Raw genomic sequence first — 12,554 nt, 5'->3', positions numbered from 1 at the left:
CTGTGTGTGTCGTGTTACTGATAGAACCAGGTCTTGTGTATTCTGTGTGTGTCGTGCGATAAAACCAGGTCTTGTGTATTCTGTGTGTGTCGTGTTACTGATATAACCATGTCTTCTCTATTCTCTGTGTGTCTTGTGATATAACCAGGTCTTGTGTATTCTGTGTGTGTCGTGTTACTGATAGAACCAGGTCTTGTGTATTCTATGTGTGTCGTGTGATATAACCAGGTCTTGTATATTCTCTGTGTGTCGTGTTACTGATAGAACCAGGTCTTGTGTATTCTGTGTGTGTCGTGTTACTGATAGAACCAGGTCTTGAGTATTCTTTGTGTGTCTTGTGATATAACCAGGTCTTGTGTATTCTGTGTGTGTCGTGTTACTGATAGAACCAGGTCTTGTGTATTCTGTGTTTGACGTGTTAATGATATAACCAGGTCTTGTGTATTCTATGTGTGTCTTGTGATATAACCAGGTTTTGTGTATTCTGTGTGTGTCGTTTGATATAACCAGGTCTTGTGTATTATGTGTGTCTTGTGATATAACCAGGTCCTGTGTATTCTGTGTGTGTCATGTTACTGATATAACAGTGTCTTGTGTATTCTGTGTGTGTCTTGTGATAGAACCAGGTCTTGTGTATGCTGTGTGTGTCGTGTTTACTGATAGAACCAGGTCTTGTGTATTATGTGTGTCTTGTGATATAATCAGGTCCTGTGTATTCTGTGTGTGTCGTGTTACTGATATAACAAAGTCTTGTGTATTCTGTGTGTGTCTTGTGATATAACCAGGTCTTGTGTATTCTATGTGTGCCGTGTGATAGAACCAGGTCTTGTGTATTCTGTGTGTGTTGTATGATATAACCAGGTCTTGTGTATTCTGTGTGTGTCGTGTTTACTGATATAACCAGGTCTGGTGATATCTGTGTGTGCCGTGTTACTGATATAACCAGGTCTTGTGTATTCTGTGTGTGTCGTGTGATATAACCAGGTCTTGTGTATTCTGTGTGTGTCTTGTTACTGATATAACCAGGCCTTCTGTATTCTGTGTGTGTCGTGTGATATAACCAGGTCTTGTGTCTTCTGTGTGTGTCGTGTTTACTGATATAACCAGGTCTGGTGTAATCTGTGTGTGCCGTGTGATATAACCAGGTCTTGTGTATTATGTGTGTCTTGTGATATAACCAGGTCTGGTGTAATCTGTGTGTGCCGTGTTACTGATATAACCAGGTCTTGTGTATTCTGTGTGTGTCGTGTTTACTGATATATGGCTGAAGGTCCTAAAGTCGTGCGTGCCCAGTAGTCGTGCGCCATTTTGTTTGTTATCATAATCGGGGCGCGTGCCCAAATATTACGTCACGAGCAGCTGATTTTCGAAGATAATAGAAGAGAGCGTCCGTATTTTTACTCAGGGTGAAATATGCGAAACAAACAGGTAAGAAGGATAAAAATACAATTATACACCCAAAATACCCACCATTTTGTTAATGCTTTTCCCCCTGTCTGTGAAAGTATATGTTAATCATACTGAACCGCAACCTGTGGACATACCAACCACATGGCTAATTAGCATAACCCAAGGCGAAGGCTACCACGTAGTTTGAATTGTTTACGAGGCCAAATATTTTAATTGTTGGTGTATTGAAAATTTGGTAGTCCTTATTTTTATTTGGAAGGTTGTATAAGACGTAGGGAATTGGTGTGTAGTAATTGTTATTAAAGAATAGTACTTTAATTCATAAATTTCATCGATTTAATTTAATAATATGATCTAATAATGTACACTAATCTACCATATATATTAAAATGTTACATCTATGAATAAATCAAACTTCTCAAACTCTAAGAGTATTAATTAAAATCATTAGAGATTTGGTAATCTGATGAAATGAAAATTTTATTTTTTAATTTGAAGTTAGTACTAGTAATAGACTAATACATGTAAAGTGATAAAGTTATCTCTTTTACTGTTTTAGACTTCAAAGAAAAAAACAGATGTTAGGTTGAGACAATACAGTCCAACTCGACTTATCAATGCCTATCTGGCTGTCAAGGATATGGGTATTAGTGTCCGTAAGGCAGCGAAGAAATATAGTGTCCCCGTCCAAACTCTTCGTGACCGCGTGAAAGGGAAAGTTGATATGGAGAAGGTCACTATGGGACCAGCACCTTTATTAGGACAGGAAGAAGAAGCCATGCTAGTGTCCCACTTGAAGGAAATGGCAGCACTGGGGTATGGATACACACGACAAGAAGTGACTAACATTGCATCAGATTATGCAATTCAACTTGGTAAAAAGACTAAACAACAGAAACTCCTCACACTTAAATGGTTTAGAGGATTGATGAAGCGGTGGCCAGACTTGAAGGTTGTAAAGCCAAGAGCCTTAGAGTACCAACGAGCAAAATCAGCAAATCCAGGAAATGTGAAAAAGTACTTTGACGAACTTTCAACTATTCTTAAGAAATACAGTTTATTCGACAAACCCCATAGAATATTCAACATTGATGAGAAAGGAATTACCCTTAATCATGTGCCTCCTCATGTAGTATCGGGCACCGGACAAACTCCACAGGCAGTTACAACAGGAAAATCCTCTACAGTCACTATATTTGGATGTGGTAGTGCCATTCGGGGGTTGCCATTCCACCATATTTTGTATTTCCTGGAATGCGCATGAGGACAGAGTTGATGGAAGGCGCAACACCTGGAGCAACTGGTGATGTATCAGAGAGTGGTTGGTCTAACTCTGTTATTTTCCTACAATATCTACAGAACCACTTCCTTCAACATGTTCCTGGTGGACTGCATGAACCAGTTTTGTTATTGTTGGATGGACACAAGTCCCATGTTTCTGTTGCTGCGGTGGAATGGGCCAAGGAACACAATGTTATACTGCATGTATTGCCAGCACACACAAGTCATATTCTTCAACCCATGGATGTTGGTTGTTATGGCCCCCTCCAGAAAATCTATAACAATTTGTGTCATAAACAGATGAGAGAAACATCAACAGTTATATTGAAGCAGGATATTTGTTCGCTAGCATGCCGTGCATATACAAAAGCTCTTTCAGCAGAAAACCTTCAGTCTGCCTTCCGCAAGTGTGGGATATACCCATTTAATGCTGATGTAGTCCCAGCAGAAGCCATGGCACCTTCATATGCAATCTTGACGGTCACCCATGAGGAAAATCAAGAAATGGCAGAGGCAGATGAGGATGATAATGATGTTATAGTTGAGAACAATAGCTTAAATTTTTTTGCTGAACGCACGAGGGAGCTTGTCCATGTAAAATCTGAAGAATCGAGGGCCAAAAAACCACGCAATACTCTCAGCAAGATAACATCAGGCAGAGCAATTACTGAGCTTGAGGTGTCCGATAAAATTAAAGAGCATGTTTCATCCAATAAGAAATCTACAGGAAAAAGCCACGCAAATGCAAGGAACAAGAAAACTTCATGTCGGACTAACAATGACTCTCAGGAACCTGGACCTTCCTACATGGGCCCAACGAGTAGTAAGAAGATAAACACTTCTCATCATACTAAGGATCATTCTCAGGAACCTGGGTCTACAAACCGATATCTTTTATCCGAAGATTCCGAAGATGTTTCCATTTCTGAGGAAGAACTGTGCTGTATTTGTAAAAAGTACACACCTGAAGCCGTCCGACAAAGTGCATCCCTAATTTTTGTGAAGTGGGTGCAATGTGATATGTGCAGACATTGGGTTCACTTAAACTACTGCACTGATATCAGAGTGATTCGTATTGGTGATCAGTATAAATGTCTCCACTGTAAATAGAGTAAACACGTGTACTTTTGAAATATGTTTATTACCAAGTTTTGAACAGTTTCATTATTCGAAATATAGTTGACTTTGATGTTATTTTGATGCCTATCATATTTATTCTGTTGTGAAATTTATGGTATTTTGAGTTTCATATTGAAATTCATCAAACTGTGAAATGCAATCAGTGTAATGAAATATTTCATTTCCATTAGCTGTATATAAGTGTAAATGCATAAAACGAATGTGATATTTAAGAAATGAATGAAAAAAGTTACCACACACTAAAAATGTGTTTTTCGTGGCCTCATTTAGCTGTTACATCCGGGTGCACGACTACTGGTCCTAAACAAATATGGCTGACGTTGAACTTCACTTGCTTTATGTCTCAATAATAAACATGATAAACCGCTTTGAAATATTTTGAATAAAGAGAAAGTAAGATTATAACATGGTAAGTTAAAATATCATGTGAAATAAGCTAATATTTCGTTTAACTGTTTCTTGAAACGGATACTCTCTTAAGCGCACCACTACTGGGCACTCGAGGGTAACCAGGTCTGGTGTAATCTGTGTGTGTCGTGTGATATAACCAGGTCTTGTGTATTCTGTGTGTCGTGTTACTGATAGAACCAGGTCTTGTGTATTCTGTGTGTTTCGTATTTACTGATATAATCAGGTCTTGTATATTCTCTGTGTGTCGTGTGATATGACCAGGTCTTGTGTATTCTGTGTGTGTCGTGTTACTGATAGAACGAGGTTTGGTGTATTCTATGTGTGTCGTGTGATATAATCAGGTCTTGTGTATTCTGTGTGTGTCGTGTTACTGATATAACCAGGTCTTGTGTATTCTATGTGTGTCGTGTGATAGAACCAGGTCTTGTGTATTCTGTGTGTGTCGTGTTACTGATATAACCAGGTCTTGTGTATTCTGTGTGTGTCGTGTTTACTGATATAATCAGGTCTTGTGTATTCTGTGTGTGTCGTGTTTACTGATATAACCAGGTCTTGTGTATTCTGTGTGTGTCGTGTGATATAACCAGGTCTTGTGTATTCTGTGTGTGTCGTGTTTACTGATATAACCAGGTCTTGTGTATTCTGTGTGTGCCGTGATACTGATATAACAAGGTCTTGTGTATTCTGTGTGTGTCTTGTGATATAGCCAGGTCTTGTGTATTCTGTGTGTGTCGTGTTACTGATAGAACCATGTCTTGTGTATTCTGTGTGTGTCGTGTTACTGATAGAACCATGTCTTGTGTATTCTGTGTGTGCCGTGTTTACTGATATAATCAGGTCTTGTGTATTCTGTGTGTGTCGTGTTTACTGATAGAACCAAGTCTTGTGTATTCTGTGTGTGTCGTGTTTACTGATATAATCAGGTCTTGTGTATTCTGTGTGTCGTGTTACTGATAGAACCAGGTCTTGTGTATTCTGTGTGTGTCGTATTTACTGATATAATCAGGTCTTGTGTATTCTGTGTGTGTCGTGTTTACTGATATAACCAGGTCTAGTGTATTCTGTGTGTGTCGTGTTTACTGATATAATCAGGTCTTGTGTATTCTGTGTGTGTCGTGTTTACTGATATAACCAGGTCTTGTGTATTATGTGTGTGTCGTGTGATATAACCAGGTCTTGTGTCTTCTGTGTGTGTCGTGTTTACTGATATAACCAGGTCTTGTGTATTCTGTGTGTGCCGTGTTACTGATATAACCAGGTCTTGTGTATTCTGTGTGTGTCTTGTGATATAGCCAGGTCTTGTGTATTCTGTGTGTGTCGTGTTACTGATAGAACCATGTCTTGTGTATTCTGTGTGTGTCGTGTTACTGATAGAACCATGTCTTGTGTATTCTGTGTGTGCCGTGTTTACTGATATAATCAGGTCTTGTGTATTCTGTGTGTGTCGTGTTTACTGATATAACCAGGTCTTGTGTATTCTGTGTGTGTCGTGTTACTGATAGAACGAGGTTTGGTGTATTCTATGTGTGTCGTGTGATAGAACCAGGTCTTGTGTATTCTGTGTGTCGTATTTACTGATATAATCAGGTCTTGTGTATTCTGTGTGTCGTGTTACTGATAGAACCAGGTCTTGTGTATTCTGTGTGTGTCGTATTTACTGATATAATCAGGTCTTGTGTATTCTGTGTGTGTCGTGTTTACTGATATAACCATGTCTTGTGTATTCTGTGTGTGTCGTTTTTACTGATATAATCAGGTCTTGTGTATTCTGTGTGTGTCGTGTTTACTGATATAACCAGGTCTTGTGTATTCTGTGTGTGTCGTGTGATATAGCCAGGTCTTGTGTATTCTGTGTGTGTCGTTTTACTGATATAACCATGTCTTGTGTATTCTGTGTGTGTCGTGTTACTGATAGAACCATGTCTTGTGTATTCTGTGTATGCCGTGTTTACTGATATAACCAGGTCTTGTGTATTCTGTGTGTGCCGTGTTACTGATATAACAAGGTCTTGTGTATTCTGTGTGTGTCTTGTGATATAGCCAGGTCTTGTGTATTCTGTGTGTGTCGTGTTACTGATAGAACCATGTCTTGTGTATTCTGTGTGTGTCGTGTTACTGATAGAACCAGGTCTTGTGTATTCTGTGTGTGCCGTGTTTACTGATATAATCAGGTCTTGTGTATTCTGTGTGTGTCGTGTTTACTGATATAACCAGGTCTTGTGTATTCTGTGTGTGTGTCGTGTTTACTGATATAATCAGGTCTTGTGTATTCTGTGTGTCGTGTTACTGATAGAACCAGGTCTTGTGTAATCTGTGTGTGTCATATTTACTGATATAATCAGGTCTTGTGTATTCTGTGTGTCGTGTTTACTGATAGAACCAGGTCTTGTGTATTCTGTGTGTGTCGTGTTTACTGATATAATCAGGTCTTGTGTATTCTGTGTGTGTCGTGTTTACTGATATAACCAGGTCTTGTGTATTCTGTGTGTGTCGTGTGATATAGCCAGGTCTTGTGTATTCTGTGTGTGTCGTTTTACTGATATAACCATGTCTTGTGTATTCTGTGTGTGTCGTGTTACTGATAGAACCATGTCTTGTGTATTCTGTGTGTGCCGTGTTTACTGATATAATCAGGTCTTGTGTATTCTGTGTGTGTCATGTTTACTGATATAACCAGGTCTTGTGTATTCTGTGTGTGTCGTGTTTACTGATATAATCAGGTATTGTGTATTCTGTGTGTGTCGTGTGATATAATCAGGTCTTGTGTATTCTGTGTGTGTCGTGTTACTGATATAACCAGGTCTTCTGTATTCTGTGTGTGTCTTGTTACTGATATAACCAGGTCTTCTGTATTCTGTGTGTGTCGTGTGATATAACCAGGTCTTGTGTATTCTGTGTGTGTCGTGTTTACTGATATAATCAGGTATTGTGTATTCTGTGTGTGTCGTGTGATATAATCAGGTCTTGTGTATTCTGTGTGTGTCGTGTTACTGATATAATCAGGTCTTGTGTAATCTGTGTGTGCCGTGTTACTGATATAACCAGGTCTTCTGTATTCTGTGTGTGTTTTGTTACTGATAGAACCATGTCTTTTGTATTCTGTGTGTACCGTGTTTACTGATATAATCAGGTCTTGTGTATTCTGTGTGTGTCGTGTTTACTGATATAACCAGGTCTTGTGTATTCTGTGTGTGTCGTGTTTACTGATATGACCTGGTTCTATCAGTAACACGACACACACAGCATACACAAGACCTGGTTCTATCAGTAACACGACACACACAGCATACACAAGACCTGGTTCTATCACACGACACACACAGCATACAGAAGACCTGGTTCTATCAAACGACACACACAGCATACACAAGACCTGGTTCTATCACATGACACACACAGAATACACAAGACCTGGTTTGTGTGTCGTGTTACTGATAGAACCAGGTCTTGTTTATTCTGTGTGTGTCGTGTGATAGAACCAGGTCTTGTGTATTCTGTGTGTGTCTTGTGATATAACCAGGTCTTGTGTATGCTGTGTGTGTCGTGTTACTGATATAACCAGGTCTTGTGTATACTGTGAGTGTCGTGTTACTGATATAACCAGGTCTTGTGTATTCTGTATGTGTCGTGTGATATAACCAGGTCTTGTGTATTCTGTGTGTGTCGTGTTACTGATATAACCAGGTCTTGTGTATTCTGTGTGTGTTGTGTTACTGACAGAACCAGGTCTTGTGTATTCTGTGTGTCGTGTTACTGATATGACCAAGTCTTGTGTATTATGTGTGTCTTCTGATATAACCAGGTCTTGTGTATTCTTTGTGTGTCGTGTTACTTACACAACAAGGTCTTGTGTATTCTGTGTGTGTCTTGTGATAGAACCAGGTCTTGTGTATTCTGTGTGTGTCGTGTTTACTGATATAACCAGGTCTTGTGTATTCTGTGTGTGTCGTTTGATACAACCAGGTCTTGTGTATTATGTGTGTCTTGTGAAATAACAAGGTCTTGTGTATTCTGTGTGTGTCGTGTTACTGATATAACCAGGTCTTGTGTATTCTGTGTGTGTCGTGTGATATAACCAGGTCTTCTGTATTTTGTGTGCGTCGTGTTACTGATATAACCAGGTTTGGTGTATTCTGTGTGTGTCTTGTGATATAACCAGGTCTTGTGTATTCTGTGTGTGTCATGAGATATAACCAGGTCTTGTTTATTCTGTGTGTGTCGTGTGATATAACCAGGTCTTGTGTATTCTGTGTGTGTCGTGTTACTGATATAACCAGGTCTTGTGTATTCTGTGTATGTCGTTTTTACTGATAGAACCAGGTCTTGTGTATTCTATGTGTGTCGTGTTATAGATATAACCAGGTCTTGTGTATTCTGTGTGTGTCGTGTTTACTGAAATAACAAGGTCTTGTGTATTCTGTGTGTGCCGTGTTACTGATATAACCAGGTCTTGTGTATTCTGTGTGTGTCTTGTGATATAGCCAGGTCTTGTGTATTCTGTGTGTGTCGTTTGATATAACCAGGTCTTGTGTATTATGTGTGTCTTGTGATATAACCAGGTCTTGTGTATTATGTGTGTGTCGTGTTACTGATATAACAAGGTCTTGTGTAATCTGTGTGTGCCGTGTTAGTGATAGAACCAGGTCTTGTGTATTCTGTGTGTGTCTTGTGATATAGCCAGGTCTTGTGTATTCTGTGTGTGTCGTGTTACTGATATAACAAGGTCTTGTGTATTCTGTGTGTGTCGTGTTATAGATATAACCAGGTCTTGTGTATTCTGTGTGTGTCGTGTTACTGATATAACAAGGTTTTGTGTATTCTGTGTGTGTCGTGTTACTGATAGAAACAGGTCTTGTGTATTCTGTGTGTGTCGTGTTACTGATAGAAACAGGTCTTGTGTATTCTGTGTGTGTCGTGTTACTGATATAACAAAGTCTTTTGTGTTCTGTGTGTGTCGTGTTACTGATATAACAAGGTCTTGTGTATTCTGTGTGTGTCGTTTTATAGATATAACCAGGTCTTGTGTATTCTGTGTGTGTCGTGTTACTGATATAAGAAGGTCTTGTGTATTCTGTGTGTGTCGTGTTACTGATAGAAACAGGTCTTGTGTCTTCTGTGTGTGTCGTGTTTACTGATATAACCAGGTCTGGTGTAATCTGTGTGTGCCGTGTTACTGATATAACCAGGTCTTGTGTATTCTGTGTGTGTCGTGTGATATAACCAGGTCTTGTGTATTCTGTGTGTGTCGTGCTTACTGATATAACCAGGTGTGGTGTAATCTGTGTGTGCCGTGTTACTGATATAACCAGGTCTTGTGTATTCTGTGTGTGTCGTATGATATAACCAGGTCGTGTGTATTCTGTGTGTGTCTTGTTACTGATCTAAACAGGTCTGGTGTAATCTGTGTGTGTCGTGTTTACTGATATAACCAGGTCTTGTGTATTCTTTGTGTGTGGTGTGATAGAACCAGGTCTTGTGTATTCTGTCTGTGTCGTGTTTACTTATATAACCAGGTCTTGTGTATTCTGTGTGTGTCGTGTTTACTGATAGAACCAGGTCTTGTGTATTCTGTGTGTGTCGTGTGATAGAACCAGGTCTTGTGTATGCTGTGTGTGTCGTGTGATAGAACCAGGTCTTGTGTATGCTGTGTGTTTCGTGTGATAGAACCAGGTCTTGTGTATGCTGTGTGTGTCGTGTGATAGAACCAGGTCTTGTGTATGCTGTGTGTGTCGTGTGATAGAACCAGGTCTTGTGTATGCTGTGTGTGTCGTGTTACTGATAGAACCAGGTCTTGTGTATGCTGTGTGTTCGTGTTACTGATAGAACCAGGTCTTGTGTATTCTGTGTGTGTCGTGTGATAGAACCATGTCTTGTGTATTGTGTGTGTTCGTGTTACTGATACAACCAGGTCTTGTGTATGCTGTGTGTGTCGTGTTACTGATAGAACCAGGTCTTGTGTATTCTGTGTGTGTGTGTCGTGTGATAGAACCAGGTCTTGTGTATTCTGTGTGTGTCTTGTGATATAACAAGGTCTTGTGTATTATTGTGTCTTGTGATATAACAAGGTCTTGTGTATTCTGTGTGTGTCGTGTTATAGATATAACAAGGTCTTGTGTATTCTGTGTGTGTCGTGTGATAGAACCAGGTCTTGCGTATTCTGTGTGTGTCGTTTGATATAACCAGGTCTTGTGTATTCTGTGTGTGTCGTGTTTACTGATATAACCAGGTCTTGTGTATTCTGTGTGTGTCGTGTGATAGAAACAGGTCTTGTGTATTCTGTGTGTGTCGTGTTTACTGATAGAACCAGGTCTTGTGTATTCTGTGTGTGTCGTGTGATAGAAACAGGTCTTGTGTATTCTGTGTGTGTCGTGAGATATAACCAGGTCTTGTGTATTATGTGTGTCTTGTGATATAACAAGGTCTTTTGTATTCTGTGTGTGTCGTGTTATAGATATAACCAGGTCTTGTGTATTCTGTGTGTGTCGTGTGATAGAACCAGGTCTTGTGTATTCTGTGTGTGTCGTTTGATATAACCAGGTCTTGTGTATTCTGTGTGTGTCGTGTTTACTGATATAACCAGGTCTTGTGTATTCTGTGTGTGTCGTGTGATAGAAACAGGTCTTGTGTATTCTGTGTGTGTCGTGTGATAGAAACAGGTCTTGTGTATGCTGTGTGTGTCGTGTTTACTGATATAACCAGGTCTTGTGTATTCTGTGTGTGTCGTGCTTACTGATATAACCAGGTCTGGTGTAATCTGTGTGTGCCGTGTTACTGATATAACCAGGTCTTGTGTATTCTGTGTGTGTCTTGTGATATAACCAGGTCTTGTGTATTCTGTGTGAGTCTTGTTACTGATATAACCAGGTCTGGTGTAATCTGTGTGTGTCGTGTTTACTGATATAACCAGGTCTTGTGTATTCTGTGTGTGTGGTGTGATAGAACCAGGTCTTGTGTATTCTGTCTGTGTCGTGTTTACTTATATAACCAGGTCTTGTGTATGCTGTGTGTGTTGTGTGATAGAACCAGGTCTTGTGTATTCTGTGTGTGTTGTGTGATAGAACCAGGTCTTGTGTATTCTGTGTGTGTCGTGTGATAGAACCAGGTCTTGTGTATGCTGTGTGTGTCGTGTGATAGAACCAGGTCTTGTGTATGCTGTGTGTGTCGTGTGATTAAACCAGGTCTTGTGTATGCTGTGTGTGTCGTGTTACTGATATAACCAGGTCTTGTGTATGCTGTGTGTGTCAAGTTACTGATAGAACCAGGTCTTTTGTATGCTGTGTGTGTCATGTGATATACCCAGGTCTTCTGTATTCTGTGTGTGTCGTGTTACTGATAGAACCAAGTCTTGTGTATTCTGTGTGTGTCGTGTGATAGAACCAGGTCTTGTGTATGCTGTGTGTGTCGTGTTACTGATATAACCAGGGCTTGTGTATGCTGTGTGTGTCGTGTTACTGATATAACCAGATCTTGTGTATTCTCTGTGAGTCGTGTGATATAACCAGGTCTTGTGTATTCTGTGTGTGTCGTCTTACTGATATAACCAGGTCTTGTGTATTCTGTGTGTGTCGTCTTACTGATATAACCAGGTCTTGTGTATTCTGTGTGTGTCGTGTTTACTGATATAAGCAGGTCTGGTGTAATCTGTGTGTGCCGTGTTACTGATATAACCAGGTCTTGTGTATTCTGTGTGTGTCGTGTTACAGATATGACCAGGTCTTGTGTATTCTGTGTGTGTGTCGTGTTTACTGATAGAACCAGGTCTTGTGTATTCTATGTGTGTCTTGTGATATAACCAGGTCTTGTGTATTCTATGTGTGTCTTGTGATATAACTAGGTCTTGTGTATTCTGTATGTGTCGTGTTACTGATATAACCAGGTCTGTGTATTCGTTGTGTGTTGTGTGATATAACCAGGTCTTGTGTCTTCTGTGTGTGTTGTGTTTACTGATATAACCAGGTCTGGTGTAATCTGTGTTTATCGTGTTTACTGATATAACCAGGTCTTGTGTATTCTGTGTGTGTCGTCTTACTGATATAACCAGGTCTTGTGTATTCTGTGTGTGTCGTGTGATATAACCAGGTCTTGTGTATTCTGTGTGTGTCGTCTTACTGATATAACCAGGTCTTGTGTATTCTGTGTGTGTCGTGTTTACTGATATAAGCAGGTCTGGTGTAATCTGTGTGTGCCGTGTTACTGATATAACCAGGTCTTGTGTATTCTGTGTGTGTCGTGTTACAGATATGACCAGGTCTTGTGTATTCTGTGTGTGTGTCGTGTTTACTGATAGAACCAGGTCTTGTGTATTCTATGTG

At 39.9% G+C, this 12,554-nt stretch overlaps 1 pseudogene; it reads left to right on the top strand.

Annotated features, from left to right (window-relative positions):
• Positions 1–1,998: 1,998 nt before the first annotated feature.
• On the top strand, positions 1,999–3,801 carry LOC125667884 (uncharacterized; annotated as a pseudogene).
• The last annotated feature ends 8,753 nt before the right edge of the window (positions 3,802–12,554 follow it).

The sequence above is a fragment of the Ostrea edulis genome, chromosome 7, assembly GCF_947568905.1.
Source record: "Ostrea edulis chromosome 7, xbOstEdul1.1, whole genome shotgun sequence".
Lineage (NCBI taxonomy): Eukaryota > Metazoa > Mollusca > Bivalvia > Ostreida > Ostreidae > Ostrea > Ostrea edulis.
This window is presented reverse-complemented; position numbering and strand designations above follow the sequence as displayed.